General features: G+C 38.2%; 1 protein-coding gene across 1 annotated transcript in view; it reads right to left on the bottom strand.

Moving 5' to 3' along the window:
- Positions 1 to 16,157, bottom strand: part of LOC311079590 (neural-cadherin) — a 263,223-nt gene that overhangs the window by 117,449 nt on the left and 129,617 nt on the right. The gene's annotated exons all lie outside the window — the stretch shown is intronic.

A 16,157-nucleotide genomic window follows, 5' to 3' on the forward strand; every position in this document is an offset into this window, starting at 1 on the left:
TGAGGAAGTCAAAATACAACATTTATACTCACTTTATTTTAATATTCTTATTAAGGAAGGGATGAACAAGACAAAGTACACTATCTTGCAAAAGTTTGGGGTTGGTAAATATATATATATATTTTTTTTTTAATTAAGACTGCATTTAATTGATCAAAAATACAGTAAAACAGTAATATTGTGAAACATTATTACAATTTTAAATAACTGTTTTCTATTTTATTGTCAAATGTTCTCAGCAGTCATTACTCCAGTCTTCAGTCACACGATCCTTCAGAAATCATATGCTGATTTGGTGCTTCTTACTGGAAAACATTTATTTTACTTATCAAAAGTAATGAATAAAATAATAATTAATAAATGTTCTTTCATAAAAGTTAATAAAAAATGAAAGAAAAAAGACAAAACTTTCTGATTCCAAACTTTCAATGGTAATAAATGTAAGGTGTTCAGGGACAAAAGAAAACCAACAAAAACACACATATGAAATCAGATTTTCAGAAGCCTAGTCTAATTAAATTGTTCATAAAGCCATAATGAAAACAATAAATAGTGAAATATTTGCTTTAATTATGCCCTTCTTTGATCAACAAAAACATTTTTGTCTACCAAAACATGTCAATTTAGTCAGAGTAAACTTAAAAAGAAATAAATACAAAAATGTTGACTAAATTGAAAGGATATTTTCATATAAAAAGAAAAACTAATTAGCACCAGTCTCATGCATGATGAATTTATGCAAGTCATTATTATGACAACCAATGTGAACCTGTTAACAAATGGACTGCAGTCTGAAAAGGGAAAAATCAGATATAACTAGCAGACTTAATCATTAGGAAAAATCAGGTAATTTCCCTGCAGCGTGAACAACGCCTCGAAGCTTCGGCATAGCTGTAAATTAGTTAATTCAGATAACGATTCAGTGTGGCGTAGAGTGGGTCTAATTACACTACAGCTATTAGCCATCCACATTTAAGTATTTTCTAAATCGGGTTATGCAGAAATAGCTGGACTAAATGTTATTCCTGCTTGGACAGCAGATAAGCTGCTGTAATAATCAGATAACTTGCTGATGTTTGTACCTGCGCAGACAATAATTAGAGGGCATTTCATTTTAATACTTAAGTGTGTTTTTCAGCACTGTTTGAACAGTGCAATCCTCAACTAGTATTTGCATGTTCACCTAATAAAAACGGAAATATCCCCAAATGGCAAAAAGGAGTGATATAAAAGTCTTCCACCAACAACACTAAAAGGAAATCAGCTTTTATGCAGCATTTTTAGGAATGCAGCACGCATCATATGAGGCTACATTTTTCAAAATGACAACTGAAGACACTGTAGCTATTTTCCAAAGCAGTTTAGTAGCAAAGAACACTTCTTTGCTCAACATGAAGCAGCATTCGAAACCCATTTTACTTTCAAAATGGAATGCATTTCTGAGTGAAACAGGATATACAGAGTGTGTGTGTCTGTGTGTGTGTGTGGGGGGGGGGGGGGGGGGTGGAAAATAAAGGGATGCGGGTGATGTCAGCCAAAAATAATCACTGCAGAAGCAGTACAAGTTATTACATTTTTTTTTCACGATTATTTTTTTTCTTTGAAATAACATGCATGAATGGCTGCAACGTGCACAATAACACCAGGAATGTGTATTAAGAAAATAAATATGGTCAATTTTGATTTCATATTGAATATAATGTTTAAATTAGACTCCCAAGCCGTTCATGTCTCAAACTCAAGCTCTCGGGTATAACCCTGCAGACACAGATGCACACACCAGAATACAAATGGATAAAGTAATTAAAAAAAAAGCCTTTTAGGGGACTGGAAGCGCAATTGAAACAAAAATCTGCCTGGCTCGCCCATTCTTTTTTGGACTCTCTGACCGAGGTCTCCCTGACCACCCCCCCCCCCCCCCCCCTCCATTCTCGGTTTCTCCAGCTTCAGCTGAATGCACGGCTGATTGAATCTGCCTCTGATTCAGTGAGCTCTCTGCCAGAAAATCAGTCAATTAAAATGGCCAAGGGCCATAGCTCCGCCAACAAGACTGAAAAAAACAACAATAACAGTCTGCAGTCAGCACAACAGAAAAATCTGCAAAATCAGAGGCAAATTAATACAGCAGCTGAGGGAAGACCTCATCAACAAAGTCTACACAAGGGGAGATGGAGATAAGGAAAGGATAGACCACATAATCAGGAAGATAACACTGTACAATGATAGATTTTTGCTTATAACTAGAAGGGAAATGTCAGGCCAGCTGCAGACTGTTCTCAGAGCAATCAGACAATGATTGTACACTGTACAAAATTATTCTAATAAATAATACATTTTTTTTTTTTACAGAAAATGTACTTGATTATTGCAGTTAAGGTTGCAAGCAAGTTCCCTTTCGAGGGAACATCGACGACATGTTATGTCGCTGACACAATGGGTACACCTTCAGACCGTGCCGGTGTCTGAAACAAGTGGATTAGCTAATTCTACAAGCTCCGATTGACAATGACAACGTCAGGTGACGTCCCGGAGTATGTGACTATGTTTACACGTTTATATATAAGTTTATGCACGATCGACATTCAGATTCTTTGTCTTTAGAAGCTGCATGTTGCTACTGTGTGCTCTGCCAAGTCTGTAGAAAAGAAAAAGAAAAATCTCATTGTTTGTCTGTTAGTCCTAAAAGCAAGTTTGCCCATCTTCTGTATTTGTCTGTCTTTGTTAGGAGGGTAAAAAAAGAAAGAAAATATCTAAGTGTGAAAGATATAAAGATAAAGAGGGGTTAACAAACAACGCGCCACACTTACAGACCGTGTGTTCTGCCATGCACCCGATATATGATGACGGTCGTTATGGGAGTGGAGCATGCTTGATCAGCTCTCGAGGGAGCTGACTGCCCTCACTGCAAGTCATTCACTGTTAGGAAGCTCCGCTCTAGCCTCACCCTCTTTAATACAGATGGGAGTCTGACAGCTGTGCCTCATGGTTCAGGTCCCACGTCCACTGAGGCAGCGTGTCTATTCAGATCATGCGGCTCATAAATGTAGCTCGTAGCGGAGCTTGAGACAGGCAGTTCCCTATCTCTTGCCCTTTCTACGGACTCCGAGGGTCCGATTCCAGATCTGGAAGCTTGCTCTGTGATTTCTTCCGGGCAGGATGAGGATCTGCCGTGAGAGGGGTCCAGTGTGCGGCTGGTGGGCAGCCCTCGTTTCCGAAATCTTACGTGGAGCAGCTCGAGGTCGTTTTGCTGGATTTTCTTCACATTGTAGCACAATAAACTTAAATTACTCCGTCATTTATGGCCATACAGAAAAAAGAAATATAAAAAAAGAATCTGTGAGATGTCTACTTTTGTATGTGTCCACTTACAATCAAATCAAAACATTGTGCTTTTTTTAAAATAAAGAAATAAACAGGGTGTGCTTTCTGCCTCTTTTTCTTGAGCACGTCTATAAACTGAAACAAAACTCAGTGAATACTTGTCACACATTTATGAGCCATATACAGTGAGGAAAATAAGTATTTGAACACCCTGCTATTTTGCAAGTTCTCCCACTTGGAAATCATGGAGGGGTCTGAAATTGTCATCGTAGGTGCATGTCCACTGTGAGAGACATAATCTAAAAAAAAAAATCCAGAAATCACAATGTATGATTTTTTAACTATTTGTATGATACAGCTGCAAATAAGTATTTGAACACCTGTCTATCAGCTAGAATTCTGACCCTCAAAGACCTGTTAGTCTGCCTTTAAAATGTCCACCTCCACTCCATTTATTATCCTAAATTAGATGCACCTGTTTAAGGTCGTTAGCTGCATAAAGACACCTGTCCACCCCATACAATCAGTAAGAATCCAACTACTAACATGGCCAAGACCAAAGAGCTGTCCAAAGACACTAGAGACAAAATTGTACACCTCCACAAGGCTGGAAAGGGCTACGGGGAAATTGCCAAGCAGCTTGGTGAAAAAAGGTCCACTGTTGGAGCAATCATTAGAAAATGGAAGAAGCTAAACATGACTGTCAATCTCCCTCGGACTGGGGCTCCATGCAAGATCTCACCTCGTGGGGTCTCAATGATCCTAAGAAAGGTGAGAAATCAGCCCAGAACTACACGGGAGGTGCTGGTCAATGACCTGAAAAGAGCTGGGACCACCGTTTCCAAGGTTACTGTTGGTAATACACTAAGACGTCATGGTTTGAAATCATGCATGGCACGGAAGGTTCCCCTGCTTAAACCAGCACATGTCAAGGCCCGTCTTAAGTTTGCCAATGACCATTTGGATGATCCAGAGGAGTCATGGGAGAAAGTCATGTGGTCAGATGAGACCAAAATAGAACTTTTTGTCATAATTCCACTAAACGTGTTTGGAGGAAGAAGAATGATGAGTACCATCCCAAGAACACCATCCCTACTGTGAAGCATGGGGGTGGTAGCATCATGCTTTGGGGGTGTTTTTCTGCACATGGGACAGGGCGACTGCACTGTATTAAGGAGAGGATGACCGGGGCCATGTATTGCGAGATTTTGGGGAACAACCTCCTTCCCTCAGTTAGAGCAGTGGTTCCCAACCTTTTTCCTTGGGGCCCCCCCTATGTACATATTTAACAATCCGTGGACCCCCCCCCCACCCACCCAAAATATATATATATTAGGGGTGTAACGGTTCACAAAATTCACGGTTCGGTTCGATATGATACACTTGTGTCACGGTTCGGTTCGGTACGTTTTTGATACAGCAAAAAGAAAGAAATGCCAGAGAAATTTCCTTGATTTCATTTTTTTTATTCTTTTTTCTTAATTAAAACTAACATCATAAAGTATGATTTTTTTTTTTTTTTACTTTGAGCAATTCTAGAGCTATAATTCACTCTTCTTATGAGCATATAAAACAAAACAGCTCCTTGGAAAAAATTAAAAGTAATATTGTAGTAGTTATAAACAAAGGTTTATTTTATTTCAGATTAACATTTGAGGGCAGCAATTGTATTCATAATGTAAAAATAAAACCGATGTAATGTTACTTGAAGGCATAATAGCCTATTCCTGTCAAACTTCCATGGGTGCAGTTAGTGTTACTACAGTAAATCCATGGTGAATGTTGCTGATCTGTGGACACTGTTTCTTCCAGGTTTCCACGTCAGCGCTGTTTGATCCGTTAATAACGGAGAAATGTGAATGTTTCTCACTAGATCTCGCAGCGATGTTATTACTTCAGTGGCGATTTGAAATGCTTTATTTACCTGGATCTCTACGATCGGCTCGCGCTGCACTGGTCCAAACTGATAAACGGTCCTTCAACCACACAATAACGAGCAGTTTCGTTCCGCTTGCATTACGTTTGCCATTTGATGTTGGGCAATGTTGTGGTCTCGCCGGCGTCTCTTACATTATGAGCGCGCTTGCCACGCGCAACGCTCCTATACATTTGAAATAACGAAATTGTAATTGAAATTCACCTCAAAACATATCCGCTCCCGCGCCCCCCCTGTGAACTCTGGCGCCCCCCTAAGGGGGGCGCGGACCCCAGGTTGGGAACCAATGAGTTAGAGCATTGAAGATGGGTCGAGGCCGGGTCTTCCAACATGACAATGACCCGAAGCACACAGCCAGGATAACCAAGGAGTGGCTCTGTAAGAAGCATATCAAGGTTCTGGCGTGGCCTAGCCAGTCTCCAGACCTAAACCCAATAGAGAATCTTTGGAGGGAGCTCAAACTCCGTGTTTCTCAGCGACAGCCCAGAAACCTGACTGATCTAGAGAAGATCTGTGTGGAGGAGTGGGCCAAAATCCCTCCTGCAGTGTGTGCAAACCTGGTGAAAAACTACAGGAAACGTTTGACCTCTGTAATTGCAAACAAAGGCTACTGTACCAAATATTAACATTGATTTTCTCAGGTGTTCAAATACTTATTTGCAGCTGTATCATACAAATAAATAGTTAAAAAATCATACATTGTGATTTCTGGATTTTTTTTTTTTAGATTATGTCTCTCACAGTGGACATGCACCTACGATGACAATTTCAGACCCCTCCATGATTTCTAAGTGGGAGAACTTGCAAAATAGCAGGGTGTTCAAATACTTATTTTCCTCACTGTATCTTTATAATCATTTAAGTGTGTACTTTTAAATTATCAGATTCAAACTGAAACCAAATATTCTCTGCTTAAGTAATTTGTATAAAACCAACAAGATGTCCAGTTTCTCAAGCGCTTGCTCATTATTTTTATTTTATTATTTGACCACGCCCACACGCGCAAAAGAGATTGACATGCAAATTGTCCACGCCTCACACGAATGCACTCGTTACCTCAAAAACAAAGCACCAAACTTCACCAAAGTCTCTGCTTTTCGTTGAGTTTGGAAGACACGCCGTGAGCTTACATTGGATTTACCTCAGAAGAAGAATGCAATTTGAAGACAAGAAAGATGTAAGGTAAGAAATTCTTAATTATTAGTTAATGTTATTGTTGCATAAACTTCACATTGCAGTTGAACCGTTACTGTGTTTGTGGATATCTGCTCAAATGTAGATATGTATAATATGGTAACCATAATGTATCATATTTTGGAGCGTGCTCTGCGTTTGAATGTATCATATTTTGGAGCGCGCTCTGCGTTTGAAAAGCAAAACGCACCAAACAATAGGCTTCATGTTTTTATATTGTAATCAATATATTTTTCTCTAGCGTAGTTGTTACTGAAATCTTTTGGAAGATTTAATTTATTGTTATTATTATTTTATGCAGCACTGCGCGTAGCCTATGCCTACAAGGCACAACAAACTTGGTGTTCATTATATATTGTTGGAAACATTTGTGTGTGTGTGTGTATTCTGTGAATTTTAAAAATAAATTTTAACCAGAAAAATCTAAAATCTATTCCCAAAATCGTGCAGCCCTATAGTTTCTCTTGATATCAGTATGTTCACAGTGTTTTTGTTTGTTTTTTTTTTGTTTTTTTTTACAGGGCCCAGATGCAACTGAGTCCTGCTGACTTCAACATTCACATGAGTCTCTGTACATGACCATGGTAAAGTGAAAATCAAACACCTTGGAAATGACAGGTATGTACAATGTTTTTAGGAATGGCAGAAAGGTCTCTGTCTTTGGATCACTGTTTTCAATAATGTGCTTTTTTGTCATTTGTTGTGTATCTTTAGACTATGTTGTGTTGTAAATAAATCCAAACAATCAAAAAGCCATTATTTTTTAAATCTCCTCATTCTTTGTGCAAGGTTGCTCAGAATGACAGGTCCTGATAGCTCCTAATAGGACCATTAGGGGAGGGTCTTTGTCTTTCTCAGGTGTGAAAACCATACATATTAATGATGTGTTTACGCCTCCCGCATAAAGCTTTCTTACACAAAACACGTCTTACAAATTTTAAATCAATATATTGTCTTATCTGAATGAGCAGTCAGGGTGTTTTCAAAAGTCTTGTGAAGAAATATAAATAATCAGTATGGGTTTCATGGCCTTATTTCAGTGACATTTTTTTTGTATTTTCACAAACCATGCATAAATGTCATTATCTCAAAACTACAAACTTTTACATACATGCTGCTTACATATTATTGTAGCAGAGTTTGTGCTAAATACAGTGTAATCAGACTTTAGCCATGAAAATGTCACAAGTAACAGAAATAAGCGCAAATGTCAGAGCATGTCAGAACACCTCCAGGGCCAGAAAACACCTCAGACCCCAGGGGGTTAAATCAAGTAATTCATATCGAAAACAAATATTTACTGTTTATGTAATTCCTATGAAACCAACAATCTTCCCTGTCTGACCTCATTATTTTTTTATTTGACAACACCCATGCGCTGTGCAAGCTCTTATGGTAATTGTCCACATGAACCAATAATATTCCATAGTGAGGAGCGGCTCGATTTCTTCAATAAATGGTCTCTGCAAACACTGTTTGAGTCACTTACGATGTGCATTTGAAAAGCAAAACACACCAAACATGAAGAACACAGATAAACCATATTTTGGTGCAGTCTCGTGTTTATTGTCTTCATATTTAATAAGTCAAAGCATTTCTATCTTCTTTTTTATCCAGCTACAGAGATAGCTGTATTAGGGATTTCCTGAAGCATCATAAGTTATGTGTGTTTTTAAAGCATAATGTGTTTTTAGTGCTCAATAATGCTCTCACCTCAATATCAAAAAATATTTAAAAAACTGAAATAAACGTGATAATTTTCTATACTGAAGTGTTGCTTTCTAATTATTTAGTTACAGTCCGCCTGCATTTTTCCTGTAAAATAAAAGTTTTCTGTAAAGAAAATTATTATTCTTATTTTAATTACTGTATAATTATATTTATTCTTAAATAAAATAGTTTTTATTTTTAATAATGAAATAGTGTTATTACAATAGGAATAAGTATTATTTATTATATTTTTATTTATTTCTACTACTAATAATAATCATAACAATTATTATTAGTCATACTGATCTATAAGCACCAAATTTTGGGGCCAAATAGTGTAGCACTACAAGTAGGCACAACAAACCTGGAGTTCTTTATAATTTTTTTGTGAATGTTAAAAATGAACACCCCCACTGCCTTTGTTATTTTTTTGTCACTAGGAACCAGTTGGGTATGTATGCTGGAAGAAATCAGCAAGAGACTGTTGCTTTTTGGATAACTATTACCTGCTCTGCTATCCTGCTTTCAGACGGTGATTTTGCTGGGTGATGGCGGCGCAGATGTGCAGTAATGTTGGAAGTGTTTTCATTTGAGAAGGCGTCATGTGTAAAACATTGCTTGCACATGTTTTTCATCCTCGCTTAACGGCAAAACCGAAATGTCCCCACACCACATATTTGAAAGACGGTGGTGCTTCCCTGTACTTGCAGCCTCACTTCCCCGTTCGCCATGCAAGGTTAAGCGCTCTTTCGAGCATAGCGATTGGATATTTACTCGCGGGGAGGCATTTCCTCACCTCAGAGTGTAGACTCACAGGCAGGCACACACAAACAGAGCCAATTCAGAGAGAAATAAAACACACAGAAATTATTTAAATGCAAAACCAAACAAAACCGTAGATGTCCTGGATGTCAAGCAAATCTGCAATCATGCTGGTGACATTTATGGCTGTTTGCTGAGAAGACTGTGACCCTAGACACAAAGGCAAGAGGTTTCCAGTTGGGCAGTGTTATTTCAAGAACACTATTGACATATAACTGCATATCATGTTCATTCAAATATTATTTTGATAATGACAGAAATAGGGAGTTGACTTTAAATTACTCTTATGAACATTAGATTGGCTGAAATGTGTGCCCACGGTGGTTCCACTGTGAATGTGCACAAAAAACTGTAAAAGAAAAAAAATAGATCTGCTCTATTTGCAGAAAGTGAAATGGACATTCTCCCTGATTTAATCAGATTATTTAAATGGAATTTAAGTGGTGTTGTTTTATTTACTGTGTCGAGTTCTTTTAATACATTTGTTGAACACTACACATAAGGGATTTCTTTCCTAACCTAAAAGCTACAGTTTTGGCCTCATTTGAAGACCAGAACATAAAGTAAGATGGATACTAGGGCTGGGTATTGACACAAATTTCACAATTCGATTCGATTTCGATTCACAAGCTTGCAATTCGATTCGATTTCGATTCCGATTCAATTCCGATTCGATATTGATTATTTTGGATATCAGGTACCATGGCACATTTTCGCAATGAAAACAAATCTATCTAATGCTGTAAACTAGGGTAGGCCTATAGGCTTCATTAGCCTACTATTATTGAAGGTAAAAATTAACTGATTTGTATACAAACACTTAAATTACACTTATTTATTTTTATAATAATTAAGTTAAGAAATATAAAAATTTAAATGGTGACTGTCATAAAAACTTGCCAGATTTATTTAAACATGCATTAAATATTGAAGAACATTAAAAATTATAATGAATATGTAATATGGTACATATACAGTGAGGAAAATAAGTATTTGAACACCCTGCTATTTTGCAAATTCTCCCACTTAGAAATCATGGAGGGGTCTGAAATTGTCATCGTAGGTGCATGTCCACTGTGAGAGACATAATCTAAAAAATAAAATCCAGAAATTACAATATATGATTTTTTAACTATTTATTTGTATGATACAGCTGCAAATAAGTATTTGAACACCTGTCTATCAGCTAGAATTCTGACCCTCAAAGACCTGTTAGTCTGCCTTTAAAATGTCCACCTCCACTCCATTTATTATCCTAAATTAGATGCACCTGTTTGAGGTCGTTAGCTGCATAAAGACACCTGTCCACCCCATACAATCAGTAAGAATCCAACTACTAACATGGCCAAGACCAAAGAGCTGTCCAAAGACACTAGAGACAAAATTGTACACCTCCACAAGGCTGGAAAGGGCTACGGGGAAATTGCCAAGCAGCTTGGTGAAAAAAGGTCCACTGTTGGAGCAATCATTAGAAAATGGAAGAAGCTAAACATGACTGTCAATCTCCCTCGGACTGGGGCTCCATGCAAGATCTCACCTCGTGGGGTCTCAATGATCCTAAGAAAGGTGAGAAATCAGCCCAGAACTACACGGGAGGAGCTGTTCAATGACCTGAAAAGAGCTGGGACCACCGTTTCCAAGGTTACTGTTGGTAATACACTAAGACGTCATGGTTTGAAATCATGCATGGCACGGAAGGTTCCCCTGCTTAAACCAGCACATGTCAAGGCCCGTCTTAAGTTTGCCAATGACCATTTGGATGATCCAGAGGAGTCATGGGAGAAAGTCATGTGGTCAGATGAGACCAAAATAGAACTTTTTGGTCATAATTCCACTAAACGTGTTTGGAGGAAGAAGAATGATGAGTACCATCCCTACTGTGAAGCATGGGGGTGGTAGCATCATGCTTTGGGGGTGTTTTTCTGCACATGGGACAGGGCGACTGCACTGTATTAAGGAGAGGATGACCGGGGCCATGTATTGCGAGATTTTGGGGAACAACCTCCTTCCCTCAGTTAGAGCATTGAAGATGGGTCGAGGCTGGGTCTTCCAACATGACAATGACCCGAAGCACACAGCCAGGATAACCAAGGAGTGGCTCTGTAAGAAGCATATCAAGGTTCTGGCATGGCCTAGTCTCCAGACCTAAACCCAATAGAGAATCTTTGGAGGGAGCTCAAACTCCGTGTTTCTCAGCGACAGCCCAGAAACCTGACTGATCTAGAGAAGATCTGTGTGGAGGAGTGGGCCAAAATCCCTCCTGCAGTGTGTGCAAACTTGGTGAAAAACTACAGGAAACGTTTGACCTCTGTAATTGCAAACAAAGGCTACTGTACCAAATATTAACATTGATTTTCTCAGGTGTTCAAATACTTATTTGCAGCTGTATCATACAAATAAATAGTTAAAAAATCATACATTGTGATTTCTGGATTTTTTTTTTTTTAGATTATGTCTCTCACAGTGGACATGCACCTACGATGACAATTTCAGACCCCTCCATGATTTCTAAGTGGGAGAACTTGCAAAATAGCAGGGTGTTCAAATACTTATTTTCCCCACTGTATTTAGCAAAATGCTCCTGTCTAGAGTTAATTTTTCTAGCTGACTAACGCGTTTATGTTCACGGATATGGTTTTTCTGAGGTAAATGTGACGTTACATGACATTGTTCAAAAGCTGTTTTACTGTTTTACGTCTTTCCACGGTTGAAACACTGATTGAGCGATTCCATGTGACATGATACGGATTTCGATAAGTTGTACTCTATCTTTTAACACACTTTCAGGTGCTCATTCATGTTTATCTCGCGTGGTAACTGGTATTATTAAGGCGGAAGAGAAGATCATGTGCGCTCCGCGCTGCTGCTGCTCTTGAGCTGTGTCAGAGCGATCTCACGCCACAGCGCCAAAACGGTATTTATGTTTTTGAATTTCGTAAGGAAAATGGACGTAATTTGAAATCTGAAACTTTGTTTCATATCAAAAGTAACAAAGCACAAAGATTATTGCGATTTATTGGATGGGATGCGCGCTACAATGTTCCATTAAATCGTCAACTGAGAACAGGATGACTAATCGATTCTATGGATTTAAGAATCGATATTGGTTCGTAAAAATGAGAATCGATTAAAATCGAGAAATCAATATTTTTTACCCAGCCCTAATGGATACATAGACAAACTGTGTCATATGGTGACATGATTGTGTCTTTTAAAAGTGAAAATAGGGTTTGCTCATTATGGGTGATGACAATACTAATGTGTCTATTTTCACAATTTTCTCAGCAAACACTCTTCACAGTCAAACATGTCTTGTGAACAGTTGAGATGGGGAGGCCAGTATAATTTCGGCAGGTGAACATTAATACTGCCGAAATAACACTGCCCAACTGGAAACCTCTTGCCTTTGTGTCTAGAGTCACAATCTTCTCAGCAAACACTCTTCACAGCCATAAATGTCACCAGCATGAATGTGATGTGCTTGTGTGAACCTGCGCAGTGGAGCTGGGGAGGGCAGTATAATTTCGGCAGGTGTATTGTTAACTATTGTAAAATAGATATTACATTTGATATGCTATGGCAAGCCGTAATGTACACGTAGCAGAGATGAGTTTCCCTTTCTTGAAGTGAGCCATCCATAGACATACTTACTGCACTCATTTAACTTAACTCACACATTCCCTTACATTTTCAAATTTGTCTGCATCCTATAGTGTCTATCTACAACAAATCTGCTACTTTTTGTCTTGTTCTAAAGAATTTTACAAATTTAAGTTAGTACAACTGTATGTGTAAAACATATCCAAATAAATTAAGATGCATTTAATAATACATAAAAAAATATACAGAAATAAAACTATATCCCTAAGTGGAGTATTCATTTCAGTTAAACTATTTTCACTACAACTTGCAGAATGAAATTCCTTTAAGACACGTTCCACGTGCCGTACACTTACACATAACAGCCTATTGCACATACTGTACATATATTACACAATATAGCTACACATGCAAATTATACACATACATGAACTGCAATGCTAAACACAGAGTGTGAGTCACAATCATGTAGCCAGAGCCGAGCAGCCCTATACACACACTACGCAAGTTGCGTAGGGCCCCGCAAATTACTCAAGGCCCCGCCTCCCCCTTGTGTCAAAGCCTCTATGGTCAAAGCACGTCAATCAAAGTTTACAACATCGATGAGAAAATTAAGCAGAACTATCCTTCTGCTCACGAAAAGAGAGAGAAAAAAAACCCATTACAGTGAATTGTGGGAACAACAATGGCGGCCACTTCCAGGGCTGTGTTCGTGACTTTGTGCCTGATAAAAAAAAGGGAGAGTGAAATACAACTATTTATTACGTTTGATAAACGACAAAGGGCAACGGTGTTTGTTTATAAACTGCAGCTCGGAAACCGCGCCACGCGTTAACATATGCGCGTGTACGAAATGAAACGCGCACTTTCCAGCAAAACATCCGTACAATATGGACGTGATCGCACTCCTCATTTTAGGCGCACATACTTTTAAAACAAGACAATGATTATCTAGTCTCCAAGTCAGTTTAGTTACAACGCTGCAATAAAGCAAGATGGAAAGCAATGTATTGAAATTGACTATTGATTTATAGGCTATATTGCATTTAAAATGTTGATTGGCTGGACAAACTGGTCAATATGGATGCACATCCCTCAGTAAATAATAACCATCAAGTATCAAGTACTGCTTTTATTATTTAAAAAACAGTGAAATGCTATGGCAAGCCATTTAAGCTTTCATTAATTCACAGGATGCATTTTTGATAACAATAATTAAATTTGTACTATTTAAAATGTGAATTCTTGATATTAAGAATGTACTTTTTCTAGTAACAATGTCTATTTCTGATATCAGGAATTACATTTTCATTAGTACTAGTTAAGGGAGGGAGGATTGTAGTGGGAGGATTGGGGTGTCAGGTGTGACTGTGTGGCAATGGCAAATGATTTTTTACATGGCTCAGGGGTCAGGTAGGAGGGCCCTTAACAGAATTTTGCTTAGGGCCGCAGGGAGGTCAAGATTGGCTCTGCATGTAGCTAAATGTAAAACCAATTTAAAAAAAAAGAAAAAAAAGAAAAAAAGCCTACTCAAAAAAATACATGCACTGTTACTGTTGAAGCCTCATTACTTTTCTTGATGCTTTCTTAAGTGTTCAATGTTATTGTGCTGTAAACTGGATGGCAAAGATTGGTTACAAATTTTCTTTTTTTTGCATCATTTTACTTAATTGAACAATCCACCTGCATGCCTCTGCTCAGCCATGGTGCCTTGATCTAGAGACCTACGCGGGACAGATTTTTCTGTCCCGCTCCCGCAAAAATATGTGTTACCTTCTCCCGCTCCCACCCACAACATTCATGATTTGTCCCGCTCCTGCCCGCAAAAAAGCTGACATCTCAGTTCATCGCGACCTCACAAAGCTCTGTTATTATCAATAAAGCTGACTGCACAATGAATCTTTCATAATGTCTACACTTTGTTTGTTATGATCAGAGGATATGATTTATAAATAGAAACTCTGCCTGTAGCCTATATCGTTTTTATTTTGATTGAGTTTTTCTTGTTGATTTTGTGCCACAGATGAATAACTATTTATTTATTTTTTGATGTTTAATTTTTAGATATTTCTATTTTGCGGGAGTCCCGCAAATCTTTTTATTCTCCCGCAACCTGCACACACACACACACACACGAGTACCTTACCGCCTGCGCCTGCACTCGGCCATCAAATCTAGTCCTGCGCCGCACTCTGTTGCTTTGGGTCCCGCGGGAGTGCAGGTCTCTACCTTGATCTGTGTAGCATTCTCGAGCAGATGACGTAACTTTGAGGGAGCCGTAGCCAGACCCGTTTTACACGCCCCAGTCCCTTGATACTTTATTGATTTGCAAATATACATGGCATGGATTTAACTCATTTTAGCTGTCATTGATTTTTAATATTTATTTTTGCTCTGTTTCATTTTTATTTTACGAATTTGCGAAACATTTTTTCTCTCTTGGTACTTTATTTTTCTTTTGCATTTCTGTATCTTAGTTTGCAAAACTTTATTTTCTTTTGCAATACTTTATTGTTTTGCAAATATATGTGGCATGGATTTGCCTCCATAAGATCTATTTACAATGATCTCCCACAGACACTTTTTCAAAACAAACCCCATCATCTTAGTGGTGAAGAGGTTTCCCATATCGCATCACAATGACTATAGCAACATTGTTCCCTTAAGAGTTTTGAGAGGGTGGTGATGTCACATGTCAAGGTAATTTAAACAGCCACAAACCAAAATGCCAGCATGAACCACTTGATTTAGGAGGCTATTGTGTTTTCTATCCATAACACAAGTTCAAGAACTTATTGAACATCATAGCATTCAACAATCATGAAAAGATAGCATTGCTGACAAAAATCTACACTTGCACTAAAGTGCCTCAGTCTATAACAGCTTCAGGCAACCATGGTCCAAAATTGGACATATTGTCCCTCTGTCAACAATCCAGGTGTCTAGAGCACAGTGGTTAAGTGATACTATACAGTTCAAGTAAAATATGGTAGATAATACATTTTGAGGTTGATAAAAAAAAATATTTTCTGTTCTGCCCACCAAGGCTGCTTTTATTTGAACAAAGATACAGTAAATTTCAGCAGCCATTATTCCATTATTCAGTGTTGCATGATCCTTCAGAAATCATCCTAATATGCTGATTTGGTGCAGTTCTCATTATTACTGGCTAATTTGATATAACATGGATAATTTCATGTGCACATAAAGTAAATGTATATGTTATCTTATCTATTAAAGTTAACACTTTCCCCACCATTGAAGGAAATTTCCGTCATTTGTGAGAAAGCACTTCCCCACTATTGACAGAATTTTCCGGCTTTCCGTGTTTTTCCATCTTTCCGTGTTCCGTGTTAGAAGGGGGCAGAAACAAGCTTCTTCTATGCAAAGAAGATGCAGAAACAAGTGATATTATGTGTACTCATATGAATCTGTAAAATAACGCGATCATCAACATTAAACATCATATAAATCAAAACTGCCTAATGTTACTGAATGAAATGTCGACCCAGGACAAGCTAAAAGACTGTGCAAGCATTAGGGGTGTTGATGGACTCGATCTACTCCATCTATG

The sequence above is a fragment of the Abramis brama genome (assembly GCF_963993115.1).
Source record: "Abramis brama genome assembly, chromosome: 3".
NCBI lineage: Eukaryota > Metazoa > Chordata > Actinopteri > Cypriniformes > Leuciscidae > Abramis > Abramis brama.